Genomic DNA, 16,961 nt, shown 5'->3' with positions numbered 1-16,961 from the left:
ACATGTTTTCTTAAGCAAGAAATCTTATACAAAGTTAAAACTCATTAAGACAAGTTTGAACCATCATTAGAATCAATATATCTCATATACACTTGTCCTAACATGGGCTACTTCATTAAAAGGCTTGTTAAGTGTGAAAAACAGGGGACTAGTCGACTAATGGAGTGCATTCATCGACTAATAAAACCAGTAGCCTAAATTGAGAAACTACACAGACGACTCGTCGATGAATGGGGTCGACTTGTCGACAAATGGGCATGATTTGTCGACGAATGGTATTTGAGTCGTCGACGAAAAACTCCAATAGCTAAGCATGTTTATCAACCTAGGTGACTCGTCAACGAAAAGGTGAGACTCGTCTACAACTGAGTGCAACTCATCGATGAATCGATGGCACTCGTCGATGACTAGCCTCGAGCACCTACAAATAAGGGATAGTTGATGGCTAGTTCTCGAGCCCAACAAAGGGCTTTCGCCCCCAACGGATAGAGAGCTGCAATCTAGGGTTCTTGGCTATAAATATGAGATATTAGAATGATTTTCTAGAACCTTTGGAGCATTATTTGTGAATATCTCATTTGTGCATTCATTCTAGGTTTTGCACTTGCTCAAAGCTCTCTTGCTCTTCATTCTTGTTATACATAATTTTCTCAAGAGAGTAGTGTGAGGATTCAATTTGTATTTGAAGGACCATCTTTTGTAATCTCTACATTTGTTGTTGATTTATTATGAGATTGGGGGTTTTTTGGTGACCATTTGTAAGGAGGTTCTTGGTGAACTCCTTGTTTCAGCTCTTGGTGAGCATATGCGATTGGCTCCCGATTTGTAAAGGCTTGTCCATTTTGAAAGGAGATTGATTAGTGGATTTGGCAATCCTTGAGTTGGTCTCAAGGTGTGGACATAGGCTGGGTGCCTAACCACGTTAAATTCTCAATGTTAAGCTTTTCTCTCCCTTATCTACTTTATTTATTTGTGTTGTTTACTTTACAATTTCATGTGATATAAATCACTTGTTTCTTGCCAAATTTTAATTTTTTTGTAGAAAAAATACCTTATCCCCGAAAAGTGTCTATTCACTCCCACTCTAAACACACTGTTGGGTTGACAAGTGGAATCAGAGCTAATCGCTTTACCTTCTGAGTAACTTCTAGAGCGCAAAGATCAAATGGCGGATATGATTAAGGCACCACTCACCCAATTTAAGACAATCCGTTGATCATATACCAAAATTCGGCGGTAGCAACCACCCAGCTTGGAAAAATCGTATGACCATTTTCATCCAATTATATGACTTGAAAATGTGGCAAGTGATCACCAAGGGAGATTACGAATTCAAAAATGATAAAGGTGAACCCAAAAAATTTGAGGAGTTGTCAGACACCGAATCAAGGTTAGTTCAACTTAATTTCAAAATAAAAGAACTTTCTTTTTTGTGCTGTAGGTGATGAAGAATGCAACCGTGTTTGCAGACACGACACCGCAAAGGAAATTTGGGATAAGCTCCAGGTAACGTATGAAAGTACGTCTTAAGATAAGAAGTCTAAAATTTATATATTGGTAAAAGAATATGAAATTTTTTAAATGGAAGAGGGAGAATCAATTACTTCCATGTTTACCCGTTTTACACATATAATAAATGGTTTAAAATTAAAGCACTCGGTATGGATTATTCTATGGAAGAAAATGTGTAGAAAGTCTTTCGTTCATTACCAGAATCATAGCATGCAAAGTCAACGGCCATTGAAGAAGCGAAGGATCTCTCAATGGTCACACTTGATGAGCTTATCGGATCTCTCATGACTAACAAGATCAAAAAGAAAAATTCAACACTTAAAGTTGAAAAGCCCAAAAAGACACCGAGGATCGCATTAAAGGCATCAAGTCAAACAGAAGTAGTGGAAGAAGAAAAGAGTGACAATGAAGATGAAGTGGCTCTCCTTACAAGAAGATTTAGAAAATTATTATTGAACAAGAGACCTGGCAAGCGAAAAGAAAACGTAGAATCCAGCATAAGGTGCTGTAATTGTAAAAATACCAAAAACAAGATGGCTAGTTGCACACAATTCAAAAACAAAGGTAATAATCAACAAGGAGACAAAAAGAAGTACAAAGCCATGAATGCAAGTGGATGGGACAAACTCAATGAGCTTTCCACCAATGGAGAAAATGAAGAGGAAGTTACAAACTTCTGTTTCATGGCGGAAGATCAAGATGAGGTTAGTTGCGATGATGAATACTTTCCTTCTTATGATGAATTGAAAGATAATTGTAGAAAATTATATGATGAGTTAGTTGCAACTAAAAGAAAAAATAGGCATCTTGAAGAAATACACTCAAAATGCAAGCAAAAAGAGATATGTCTTTGTTCCACTTTAAAAGAAGAAAATGCGTCTCTTAAAATGAAAAATGAAGAGCATGTTAAATATTCTCAAAAAGATCATGAATTCAAAAGAAAATTGAAAACTTGAAGAATCAAATTGATGAGAGTTTTAAAGAAAAATGACATTGAAAACGAAAATTGAGGATCAAAGTAATATCATTTATAAGTTTACTAATGGAAAAGAAAATTTTGAAAAATTACTTGGACTTCAAAGAATTGGGATTTATAAGTGTTGACCTTATAAGTCATATTCTGTTTTGATCATGACAAATACTTTGGTATTTAATGTTTGCCAAGTTTGTCTGCAAGATCAATTGGCAGTATCATACAACATATTTATTTGTTATAATTTATATTTCATTCAATTTGGGTCTATAACATTAATTATCTATCGGTCTGTAATAATTAATGCATGTTATGCATGGTAGGTACTATATGCTCAAGACCATAGATTGACCTTAGGGATCACCCTTCGATCGACTAATGCCGGATTGTTGGGACAAATTAAAAAGCTCAAAGACCTTAGTCTGACCATAGGTCTCAGTATATTGCATGAAAAAGCCCCCATATATCTTAGATGTAATATCCATATGAGTAGGGGTAACTTCAAAAGAAGGTTAGAAATCAAATGCACAAATTTCACGTGTTCGGTTGACCAAACTTGAACTTACGGAGAACCTTCAGTCGAACGAACCTCCCCAGGGTCAAAAAGTTGACCACTTGGTTGACTAACCTCAAATTGAACGCCAATGCTCTGGACGACCGAACTAGCACGTGGAAATCTCCCAACGTCCTGGTCAACCGAACTTATAGTAGAAAAGTGACCTGGTCGACTGAACACCCAAGTTTGGTCAATCGAACTCATTTCGATTGACCGAACCTTGGAGGTTTTAAAATCGCCTCAAGCTTGGTCGACCATCTTCTCAATTCAAATTCATCCTAGTCGACCGAACTGAGCACCTCGGTTGACCAAACCTTAAAAATGGTTGACCGACCCACTCGGGTTGCTTGGATTTTACCGAGGTTAAACTGGGTTATTTTTAATTAAACTCACTTAATCTTTTTAAAAAATGCCCAGTGTGTCCCCAATGGCTATAATTCTTCCCAACTTTCTAAATATATCCTCATTTGCAAAATTAACATATGACTAAAATATTTTTGAAATGATGAGTGAAAACTAAATGAACATTAAATTTAATCCTTACATAATCATCGAATATTTAGTGGAACTAAACTCCATCCTTATAGAAAAAGCATAAAGGACTGACATGCATCACTTCACTTATTAAATATTGAGGCTCTTCTGAAAAACCTTGAACATCATATCCAGCTTTTAAAGCTCTATGAATAGATATGGATTGTTCTTAGTTATGAGCACTATTTCATGGCTTAATATATATATTCAGATGCGTGCGTGATCTATAGGGCGACTATACTGGTGATGTTATAAAAATAGTTTAATAAATACCTAGTATAGTTGCTTTATTTGTTTTAAAATGATTGCTTATACTACTTGGGATACGTAATGAGATCTATTATTGATAATTATAAGAAGTTCATTTCAACTAAGTCTGGATTCAAATCGAAAGGGGGAGCATCTAAAATTGAATTTCTATTTCCTATGCTCACCCCACCTGTTGCTTAATGTCCTAGCCTACTATGGCCTGCACCTTTGGTATAATGAACTTCTTTCCACCCACAGTAAATCTTAAATCCATAGCATCTAAGCTCGTTCTCAAATTTATAGGCGGAGCATCCAAAAAAAAATTTCCATCTTGCTAAGCTCACCAGTTATTCAGCTTAGATATGTTTTGAATCTTTTGTGGTTTGTTCTTAACTGTGATAATTTATAGATAATCTTGAATGAAAATACTCTGTCTAGCCACAATTTTTCATTGTTTTCCATATGATTCCTATCGTTTTTAATTTTTCTGATATCTTTGGAATCTATGTGATTGTCTTTCTGGTCATATTTCATTTCGTGCTTAAATGTCTACCAGAAAAGTTGTGCTTGCATAATCTTTAGAATTTCTTTTTTCAGCAAGAATTGTCCCTAGTATTTATCGAGAATCATAAGGGGGATATATATATATATTTATTTACATATATATATATATATATATATATATATTCATATATCTATTATGGCAAGAAATGACTTTAAAATGAGACATATTCTATATTTTGCCTATATGTACTTAATGTTGTCATGACTTGTGCTATCTTTGTGTTAAAATAATATGCAATGATATTTTAAATTTTTAAGGATGTTGCATAACTGGTTCATTGATCTTACATGAAATGCATGTGAACTAGTTAGATTGATTTATGCTAAAGCCCACATTTGCTACGATATGTCGTATGTTTTCAACACCAATCTTTTACAGGTCTTATGATATGCTTCAATTATAATGGTTTGTGTATACTTTTGGTCTGACCTTGTTTATAACGTCATTTTTATCTTAAATGACTAGTTTTATTATTTTGTGTGGATGCATAAATTGCCAAATCTTTCAAAACAAAAATAAAATGCCTCTTTTATGCCCAAAATTTCTTTAAATAGGGGGAGTTCTCTTTTTAAGAAAAATTTGTTTTTAATTAAATTTTTTTTTTCTTAGCTCAGCCCTTTTGCTGATGCCAAAAGGGGGAGAGGTGTGTTGAGCAAAATGCATGAGTGTCTGTGCCTTAATGCTAAAACTAAATGCATGATAAAATTGAAATGTCTTCCTTCATGAATATCTGTGAGCTATACTGTTAATCTTTTAATTATGCATATTGTTAGGGATAGCCTTTTGAGGTTGCACCTATTTTGCTTTTATGTGTTTGTCATCATAAAAAATAGGGATATTGTTTACTTTTTGAGTCCGATCCCTATTGTTAATTTAGGTGTAAACCCAAAAGGGGGGTGAATTGGGTATTTTCAAATTCTTTCAGATTATTTACCACTTAAACCCTATTTCTAAATTTAATATATTGATTGCAAGGTTTTAAGACTGATTTAATTATTATACCAATGAATTCTTTTCACCTAATTAATTATCAAGTGCATGTGGGGTTATTCAACGTACACATGCAATATAGATATTGAAATGCGTTGTGAAAAATAAAAAAGTAAAGGAAGAGAGAAGGCAAACGCAATTTTTACGAGGTTCAGCCAACCCGGCCTACATCCTCGCATTGAGCAACCCACTCAAGGATTCCACTAAATCCTTGCTCCTTTAACTGGGACAGAGCTTCCCTTACATCCGCTGCTTACAAGAGGCACAATTTCCTCCTCACCTGGTTCACAACCTGAACCATGATTACAATATATAATGTCAAATTTGCAAAACAACTCAAGATTTTCTTCTAACAAAGTTAGTGAGTACAATTGAAACCTAACACATATCCATATAATGAAACTTGAAGCTCAGTATGTATGTAACGATATAATCGTTAGATGAATGATATGCTTCAACACACAATTTTCCTTTTTATCAAATCTCCTAAAATAATCATATAAGTAAAAAATTTGGAGAAATTAGGGTTCAAGTTCAACTTGCTAAATACATGAATATCAAATGTGAACTTATCAAAAGATTTGTCTTGGATATTATAACGATAAAAAACAATAAGTTTTCTTCCAAATATTCAACCACAATATGATCTTTGTAATATGAAAATATATATATATATATATATATATATATATATATATATATATATGATATGAATTCCAAAGATCAAAATCTAATATAATATTTTTCAGAAAATATCCCTCAATAAATATATAGTTATGAACACTAAGGATGTTCAATCAAGTAGTTTTGTAATATTGAAAATATCAAGTCTTTAAATGAAAACTCACTTGAATCAAAAATATTTAACCAATGGCTAAAGCTTTTCTCAAGTAGTGATCTTATCAAAACGATTTAAATATATGCACACTCAAGATCAACCTCTCAACAAATATTCAATAACGGATTTTGAGATGAAAGCTCTTTGAAAAATAAATATCAACAATCAAATCAGTTTAGATGAAAAACTCTATGAGAATAAATATTAACGAGCAAATATATTTACCAAACCTTAGTACCAAGTTGATTGCACAACAATCACAAGAAAGTCTTTTGAAGATCAACGTAGTTTTAGCACAGCTTTAAAGTATAAGATTTGAAATCCCAATCAAGAACTCAGCAGTGTATTCTCCCAAGTTGTGCTAATTGTACAATATGCTCAATCATATGCTAAAAATTCGTTCTCTTCTTTCTCTTTTAGGGCACTAGGGTTTAGATGTAGATTATATAGGTAACCTTGCCCTTAGAATGAATCTTAACCATTGGATCAAAAAATAACTTGCGTGTTCTCATTAAAAAAATTAAAATTTTAACTTTCCCACAGGTTCAAATGATTGAGGATTAGAGTCCAGACGACTGAAGTTCCTTAGAGTTTCAAAAAATTAACCTGAACACAGATCAGATGACCTAAAATGGGGTTCAGTCTTCTAAAGTGTCGGGTTTAGAAGACTGAAGTCTGAGTTCAGTCTTCTGATGTGCTTCTGCCAGGTTTTGTGTTTCACCATTAATTCTTCAAACGACTGAACATAATCTTTGGTCTTTTGAAGAAATTCTTCAAACAACTGAGCTTAACTTCGGTCTTCTGAAGTTAAATCTTCATACGACTGAACATGGAGTTTGGTCTTCTGAACTATTCATTTTCTGGATTTTTCCTTTTTAGTTTCAAAAATCTGCTTTGCTCTCTTTCTTTGCTCTTTTATAAAATATTTTTCAAGGTTTTAAAAATATCTCTAAGTCCATAAATAACACCTAATGATGTTCATGAGATGCATGAGTCCTAAGGTCAGTCTAGGGTATATTTTTAGCTTCAAATTAAATCATATGAAATATGTAAATACATTCAATTCTAAGTACCCATTCCCATGACGTTCTTGAACTTGCCGCTTGCATCTTCATTCTTCAACCCTTGTAGTTCCATGGATTCTTCCAAGGTATATATACGTTAGTCTTCATGGCTTCTATGACTTTCAATCCTTCCGTGCATGCTAAATATTGTTCCTGTTCACAATCTCAATGCACATATCAAATATCAAGTGATTTGTTATTATCAAAACAGGATTGGACTTATAGAGTCAACTATCTCCCCCTTTTTTATGATGACAAATACACAAGCAAAAATATAGAGTGGGTTACGCCAAACAAGGCTCCCCCCCAAATAATGCACAAATATAGCAAATGAAATATGCTCATGCCAATACACATTTAGTTTTGCCAACCATTTTTGCCCATTTTTACTAGCCTGATTCTTCTCCTACACATTTAAATATGTTAACCATTTTTGCCCATTTTTGTTCGCCTGATTCTTCTCCCTTTTTTGACATCAACAAAAAGGTGTATAATAATAATATATGAGTGGACATAACCTTATGTTCTTCTCCCCTTTTAAATCTTAAAGTTTTAAACTTGTTTAACCATCAGATTTTAACAATTGTATTGTGAAATGTGTCTCCCTGTATTACTTCAATTTACTTCTCCCCCTTGCTAATGCAGAAAGTTGTGTTGTTGAATATAAATTGCAATGTGAACATACACAGTGTGGAAAATTTCATAGACATGGATAAGTAAACACAGTCACTAAAGTTCAATGATTATGTGAGGATTACCATGTGTAAGTTAATATGCTCTTATCATGATACGAGTTTAATGTCAAATGTTAACTAATGTGATATCAACAGGGAACAAATGAGCTGAATTTAAAATTTTTAACCAATTGTGAATATTAAGTGACGTTACTCCCCATGAATTATGTCATCTAATATAATTCTAGGCAACCTCTCGACTATGCATCAGAAATTACTAATTCACGCCTTATTTGGATAAACCTATCATTCGTAAGTGGTTTCATGAATATGTCTGCGCATTGTTTATCTGTGCATACAAACTCAAGTATCACATCGCCTTTTTGCACATGATTATGAAGAAAGTGATGTCTTATTTCCATATGTTTAGTTCGTGAATGTAATATGGGATTCTTTGAGATGTTTATTGCACTCGTATTGTCGCATCTTATAGGAATTCTGTCATAACTTAATCCAAAATCCGTCAGTTGTTGCTTTATGTAAAGGGTTTGAGCACAACAACTTCCTGTCACTATGTATTTTGCCTCTGCTGTGGAAAAAGCTACTGAATTCTGCTTCTTGGAAAACCAAGAGACTAACAAATGTTCTAAGAAATGAGATATACCACTCGTGCTCTTCCTATCCACTTTGCTACAAACAAAATCAGCATTTGAATAGCTAATAATCTCAAAAGATGTATACTTAGGATACCATAACCCAAGTTCCATGGTTCTTATAAGGTATCTAAGTATTCGTTTGACAGCTAACAAATGTGACTCTTTTGGTGCAGCCTGAAATCTTGCGCATAAATATACGCTAAACATTATGTTAGGTCTGTTGGTAGTTAGATAAAGTAAGCTACCGACCATTCCACGATAGTGCTTGACATCTATTGGTATACCTTGTTCATCTTTGTCTAATTTCAAAGAAGCACTCATAGGTGTTCCTAGTATTTTTCCATCTTCCATATTAAACTTTTTGAGTAGATCTCTAATGTACTTCGATTGATTTATAAAGAATCCATGTTTCACTTTTTTGATCTAAATTTCTAGGAAGAAATTTAGTTCACCCATCATGCTCATCTCAAATTCATTTTGCATAGTACTAGCAAACTCATTACACAAGTCTTTATTTGTAACTCCAAATATGATATCATCTACATATACTTGAACTAGGAGCATGTAATCTTTCTTAGACTTTATAAAGAGTGCTGTGTCTATCCTTCCTCTAATAAATCCATTGTCCAGTAGAAAGTCGCCTACTCTCTCATACCAAGTTCTAGGAGCTTGCTTTAAACCATACAAGGCTTTTGTTAGTCTATAAAAGTGATTTGGATTCTTATTGTTTTCAAAACCTGTGGGTTGTTCTACATATACCTCTTCACTTATATAGCCATTTAAAAATGCACTTTTGACATCCATTTGGTATAGCTTGAAATCCTTATAAGCGACATAGGCTAAAAGCATTCGAAAGACTTCCATTCTAACTACGGATGCAAAAGTTTTTTGAAAATATATTCCTTCTTCCTAGTTATATCCCTGAGCTACTAGTCTTGCCTTATTTCTAACAACTATCCCATGTTCATCTTTCTTGTTCTTGTATATCCATTTTGTTCCAATAATTGTCTTATCCTTAAGTCTAGGAGCTAATGTCCATACTTTGTTTCTTGCAAACTGGTTTAACTCTTCTTGCATGGACAACCACGATTCATCCTTAAATGCTTCACCTTAGGTTCTTCTTGAGATAGAAAGGCAAAATGACTAATCATATTCCTAAGTGAGGATTGAGTGGCTACTCTATGTAATGGTTCACCTATTATTTGATCAATGGGATGATTCTTTATGTACATCCATTCTCTAGGTAGTACATTAACCTCATTTTCAATCTGATTAGTTTCATCGGATGTTTCCTTAATTTCATTTTTCTTTTCTGAATCATCTTTAGTGGACAGATTTTCAAATTCCTTATTTACCTCAATTTCATCTTCATCAGTCCTTTTTGAGAAGGGATTTGACTCATCGAACACTACATGAATGGATTTTATAACGGTTAATGTTCGTTTATTATATACTCTGTAGGCTTTACTATCTAAGGCGTACCCTAGGAAGATACCTTTATCTGATTTCATATCAAACTTTCCTAAATGTTCATTGTCTCGAAGCATATAATATTTACAGCCAAAGACATGAAAATATGATATGTTTGGTTTATGGCCATTCTATAATTCGTATGGAGTCTTATTAAGAGAAGGTCTAATCAAAACTCCATTTAGAACATAGGAGGCGGTATTTACTACCTTAGCCCAGAAGTACTTAGGTAGTTTATATTCGTTAAGCATAGTTCTGGTCATTTCTTGTATAGACCTATTCTTCCTTTCCACTACACCATTCTACTGTGGTGTTCTAGGAGCTGAAAAATTATGAGCTATTCCTAATGAATTGCAGTAGTCTTCCATGCTTTGATTTTTAAATAATCTACCCCTATCACTTCGGATTCTAGTGACAGTATAACCTATTTCATTTTGAATTTTCTTACACAAATTTATGAATTGTTCACATCCTTCATCTTTGTGACCTAAAAATAGGACCCATGTATATCTTGAATAATCATCAACTATTACGATTGCGTATGATTTTCTTCCTAAACTTTGAATTGGGTTTGGACCAAATAAATATAAGTGTAGCATTTGAAGTGGCCTAGTAGTAGATATTTCTTTCTTCTTCTTAAAGCTTGTTTTTGCTTGTTTTCCTAGTTGGCATGCATCAAAGATTTGATCTTTCACGAATATAGTCTTAGGCAATCCTTTAACTAATTCTCTCTTAACAAGTTTAGATATTAAATCCATGTTTGTGTGCCCTAGTCTCCTATGCCAAGTCCAACTAATTTCATTTATCGCAGAGAAACATGTAACATGTTGAGAAGCAAGGTTATCAAGGCTAGTAGTGTATACATTTTCATGACGATCAGCAGTAAAGAATATTTTGTTTTCAGATTTGTTCTCTACAGTGCATTTGTCATGTTCAAATGAGACTTTATAACCTTTATCACAGAGTTGATTTATACTCAATAAGTTATGTTTTAGTCCATCTACTAACAACACGTTATCAATGACAAGTGAAGGTTCCTTTCCAACTTTACCAACTCCAATGATTTTACCTTTAGAGTTATCCCCAAATGTAACGAATCCTTCCTCTTTGGATATGATAGATGCGAATTTAGCTTTATCTCCTGTCATGTGTTGCGAGCATCCACTATCCATATACCACTTGTCCTTCAAGGAGGACAATCTCAAGCACATCTATAGGACATAATCAGATAACGACTTTTGGTACCTAGATTTTCTTGGGTCCATAGGGGTTAGTACTAGATTCTCCTTTGACTTTCTAGACTTTCTTAAGTTTGACATCTTTATTTTTGAAAGGACAATCAAATTTTATGTGACCCAACCTCTTACATCTAAAACATGTAATATTTCTATGATAGTCTTTAGTTGGAACATAATATTTTGACTCTCTTACAAAATATCCTATGCAAAGATGTTTCTATTTTGGATTTTCCTTCCCATTAAAACCAAGACCTTCCTTCTCTAAGGAATTTCTTTGAGCTTCTAGGAGTTCTTCAAAATTATTTTGATCTTCAGTAAATTTACAAATAATCTTAGATTTATCTTTCAAATTCTCTTCTAACTCCTCAATTTTCAAATCCTTGTCTTTCATAAGAGATGCATGAGATTCATTTTGATGTTCAACTAACTTTGAAAGTTCTTTCATTTTGAATTTCAAACCAGAATTTTTCTTATTCATTTTTTAAAGCATTTTAAGGGTGTATAAATATTCCTGATGCAATTCATCATACGGTATCATGCTATTTTCACTTTCTGAATCACTAGAATAGTAAGATGGAGTAGAACAAAATGATTGTACCTCGTGGTCATCGTGTGCCATCAGACATAGATTTGCCATTCATCATCACTGGATTCAAATTCCGAGCTACTAGTACTATGTGTGTCCCAACCCACTTTTAGAGCCTTCTTCTTCTTCTTCTTCTTAGACCTTTTCTTCAGTTAGAGATAATCTGGCTTGATGTGTCCAAATTCCCTACAGTTATAACACATGAGAGGATCATCTTTTTGCTTCTTTCTGCTTGACTCTCCCTTTTCCGCTTTTGAGCCCTTAAATTTTCTGGTGTATTTCTTGTTCTTTCTTATGAACTCTCCAAATCTCTTGGTGATGAGTGTCATGTTGTCATCCGATTCCGAATCACTTCCCTCACTGGAGCAGTGAGACACTGTGGCTTTCTTTACTTTACTTTGCTCATTCTTCCTCTCATTTATTGCAAGCTCATAGGTGATGAGCGATCCAATTAGTTTGTCAACCGACATCTCCTTAAGATTTCTTCCTTCTGCTATTACCATAGCTTTCGCTTCCCAAATTGGTGGTAGCCCCCCTAAGTATTTTCCTAATCAACTTATAAGTAGTGTAAGATTTTTCAATTGCATTTAAAGAATAAGTGATGTGTGTGAATCTAGTGTACATGGATTCAATAGTCATTTTAAATGCTTCATACTTACTAGTGAGCATGTCTATCCTACTATATTTTACTTCCTTAGTACCTTCATATGTAACTTCTAATTTTTCCCAAATCTCTTTAGCAGAGTTACATGCCACTACCCTATTAAATTCATTTATATTTAGTGCATAGAAAAGCAAGTTCATCGCATTAGCATTTATTTGTACAGATTTCCAGTCTTCTTCTATATATTCATCTTTAGTTTTAGGTACATTTACCTTATCAATTACTTTTATGGAAACATGATTTCCTTTAGTAACTATTTTCCATACCTTCCAATCTACATTTAACAGGTATATGCTCATCCTACGTTTCCAATAGGTGTAATTTACACCACAGAAAATTGGTGGTCTAGTGGACGAGTGTCTCTCACCAAATGGAGTTACACTGATGTGAGCCATGTGATCTTTTTACAAATAAAAAATAAAGTCTATGTAAACCTGCTCTGATACCAAATGTTAATTTAGGTGTAAACCCAAGACGGGGGTGAATTGGGTATTTTCAAATTCTTTCAGATTATTTACCACTTAAACCCTATTTCTAAATTTAATAAATTGATGGCAAGGGTTTAAGACTGATTTAATTATTATATCAATGAATTCTTTTCACTCAATTAATTATCAAGTGCGTGTGGGGTTATTCAATGTACACATACAATATAGATAATGAAATGTATTGCGAAAAATAAAACAGTAAAGGAAGAGAGAAAGCAAACACAATTTTTACAAGTTTTAGCCAACTCAGCGTATGTCCTTGCCTTGAACAATCCACTCAAGGATTCTACTAAATCCATGCTCTTTTAACCGGTACAGAGCTTCCCTTACATCCGTGGTTTACAAGAGGCACATCTTTCTTCTAACCTAGTTCACAACCCGAACTGTGATTACAATATATAATGTCAAATCTGCAAAATAACTCAAGATTCGCTTCTAACAAAGCTAGTGAGTACAATTGAAACCTAACACATATCCATATGATGAAACTTGAAGCTCAGTATGTATGTAACAATATAATCGTTAGTTGAATGATATGCTTCAACACACAATCAAACCTAATGCATATTACAATCGAAAATTTGGATTGCCTTAATCCTTTTGCTCTTCTACTTCCGTGGATTGAGCCATGTCATATGTGCTTCAAGTTCCTCGTGGCTTCCATAGTGTGCTTACCATCGGTACATGCTAAGTCATGATCCTGTTCAAAATCTCAAATGCACAGGTAAAATACTAAGTGATTTGTCATTATCAAACTAGGATTAGACTCATAGAATCAACAATCTCCCTTTTTTTGATGATAACAAATACACAAGCAAAAATGGGCTAAGTCTAACAAGGCTCCCCCTAAGATAATGCAAGATTTATAATATAGCAATGTAATCCAAACATATTGTTGAATATGTAATATGTATGAAACAGTTTACACAGTTTAGTCTCCCCAAAATTTTCTTACTTGAAATATGCCAAATTGTGCCGAATTGTGCAATATGCCAAAATTATTATATTTGCGTGCTAGACAATATATCTCTCCCCCTATTGCTCTAAAAAATTATTAATTATTTTTTTTATTATTTTTTCTTAAGAAAATATCTCTCCCCCTTTTGACATCAACAAAAAGGTATAAGGCAAAAAAGAATGTAACTACTCACGTAGCTCTCTTTTTTGTAAAACAAAAATTGTATTTCTCCCCATTTTTAGAAGTATAGATGTTTCGTAGAAACAATTTTCATGGTGAATATACAACAATATTTCAATCAACGTTTATATAGGTAGGCAAACAATTTAATTCATTATAAACCAAGTGTCATATGTGTATCAACATGTATCATATATCCTGTTGGAATTGGTGTGATCCTAAGAGGGGGGTAAATTGGGTTTTAAAAACTTTTGGTTAAATTAAGCATTTCGCCGATTCATCATATATCATATCCCATTCAATGTACATGCATGTATGTAAAATAATTTTAATAGTGAAAGTAAATATACACGTACGCAGTATATCTCATTTAAATCAAATGCGTGTATGTAAATAATTATGACATTAAACAAACACTCATACACATGCTGAAATTTAAGTGCAGGAATTTAAATAAGATAGAGAGAGAGACACACAAGATTTGTTATCGAGGTTTACCTAAACAAGCCTACGTCCCTGCCTTGGGCATACCCCCCAAGGATTCCACTATACCTGCTCACTTACGGGTGGAGCATAAATCATTTACATCCTCTCCTTACAGGGCAAGGAAAACCCTAACTCAATTACTAGGCTGAGCTGAACTAGTCTCACTTATGGGGTTAAGACTCCTAGTTCAATTTTCGAGCTGAACCAAACCAGTCTCACTTACGGAGCTGAGACTCCCCAGTTCAGTTAACGGGCTGAACCCAACTAGACAATAAAACATATTTTTGTACATGATAAAATGCTTCTAAATACAAGCAGAAATGTACACGTTAAAAGCTCAATACATGCACTCTAATATGATATGAGTTATGCTCAGTAGAGTAAGGGTGCCTTTGAAAAGTATTTGGACCCTAACAACAACATTCTCCCAAAAACATATTTCAATACAAAGTAGGAGAACCTAGGGTTTTTCTCTAAAATTATTTTTTGCAAAAAAAAAAAAAGTATATATAATCTTTGATGTGAAGTAAATATGCAATGAAAACTTCAAAGATCAAAATAAATTAAATATTTCTTTAACAAAGATTAGCAATAAAAAGTATTGAAGAAATTAGGATTTATGCTTAAAAGATGTTTTTGCAATCAACACAATCAAAAATAAATTACCCAAACAAAATACTCTCTTGTAGAAAATATTCAATGAATGAAAGAAAGAGAGTTGGGAGAGTATAAAGATTTTTTCCGAAAAGAAAAGAGTTTTGCAATGAAAAAATAGTTGGGGGAACTTTGATTAAAAAATAATTTGAGAGAATTTTAAAGGTTAATCAAAGTTGCTAATTTTGACAAATGAAGGGGTATTTATAAGTTTTCTAAAAATTATAACCGTTGGGGACCTATTGGAAAATTTGGAAAAGTTTTAATTAAGTTTTAACCTTAATTACCCTGGTAAAAAATTTGCAACCCAAGAGCTTCGGTCGCCTGAACACTCACAAAGAAAAAAGGTTAGTTTTGAGTTTGGGTGCCCGAGGGGTAGTTCAGTTGTCTGAAGTTAAGGCAATTTTCCAAAAGTCTGAGGTTCGGTTACCTGGTTCTGAGTTTGATTTACCAAACTCACATGTTTGGTCGCCCAAGGGTATTTTGAACGTGGAGTTCGGGCACCCGAGGAAAGTGAAAAGTGACCGCATAAAGGTTCGGTCGCCGAGGGACACTCAGTTCAATTTGGTTCGGTACCCAAACCAAGTCAAACTTGTTGACTAGTCAACTACTTGGTCGACTGAGGCAATTTGACTTGCCTCGGTTTGGTCGCCTGAAACCTCACAAACTAAAGTCTAAGTCTTGTTTCTGTTAAAAATTAAGACCAGGGACCTAGGGTTTATCTAAGGTCTAGGCATATTAATTTACTTTAAAAAAACCTAGCGTCGATCAACCGAAGGTTGACCGAAGTCAACCCTAAGGCCTGTCTACGGTTATGTCTGAGCAAACAGTTCATGTCATGCACATGCATGCATTTATTATAGACCAAAATATAAAAATAAATGCAATACAAATAAAACACAAATGTCTTCTTCTTTTTTCCTTGCTCTTTAACTCCATGGAATACGCCAGATATGAGCTTTAAGACCTGCCTTGGCTTCCATGTCCCCTTGATCTTATGTGTGACCTGAATTATACCTGTTTAGCACTAAAACATACACATAAAAGACACTTGTGTTTGTCAACATCAAAACAGAGATCGGACTCAAAAAGCCAACAATCTCCTTCTTTTTTATGATGACAAACACATAAGAACAAAATGGGTATAGCCTAAAAAGGCTCCCCCCAACAATATGCATAGAAAATATAAACAGTAACATTCAGGCATGTTCACAAAAGAAGATATTGCAAATGATAATGCATTTAATTTTAGAATTTAAGCACAAGCTCAGAAATTTGCCCCTATGTTATTTGCCCTCAAGAAATTTCCCCCTTTTGATCATAAACATTTTGCACATAAAAATTCTTCCCCTTTTGGCATCAGCAAAAAATGCTAAGCAAAGAAAAAAAAAATTATCATTTAAAACAGGCTTAGCAAAGAGAACTCCCCCCCCCCCCTTTTTGAAAAGATTGTCAATTTGTTTAGAAAATACTCTCCCTTTATGGTTTTGGCACAAGATTTGGGTATAGAAAATCCTTTTTATATTTTCTTAAAAAAATATGGCAATAAAGTATACAACATTATAACTGGTCATTCAATTTTACAATGACATAACTAACATGATTAGACCAGAGTTATCCACAAAC

Source organism: Malania oleifera, chromosome 2 (assembly GCF_029873635.1).
Source record: "Malania oleifera isolate guangnan ecotype guangnan chromosome 2, ASM2987363v1, whole genome shotgun sequence".
NCBI classification, from domain to species: domain Eukaryota; kingdom Viridiplantae; phylum Streptophyta; class Magnoliopsida; order Santalales; family Ximeniaceae; genus Malania; species Malania oleifera.
This window is presented reverse-complemented; position numbering follows the sequence as displayed.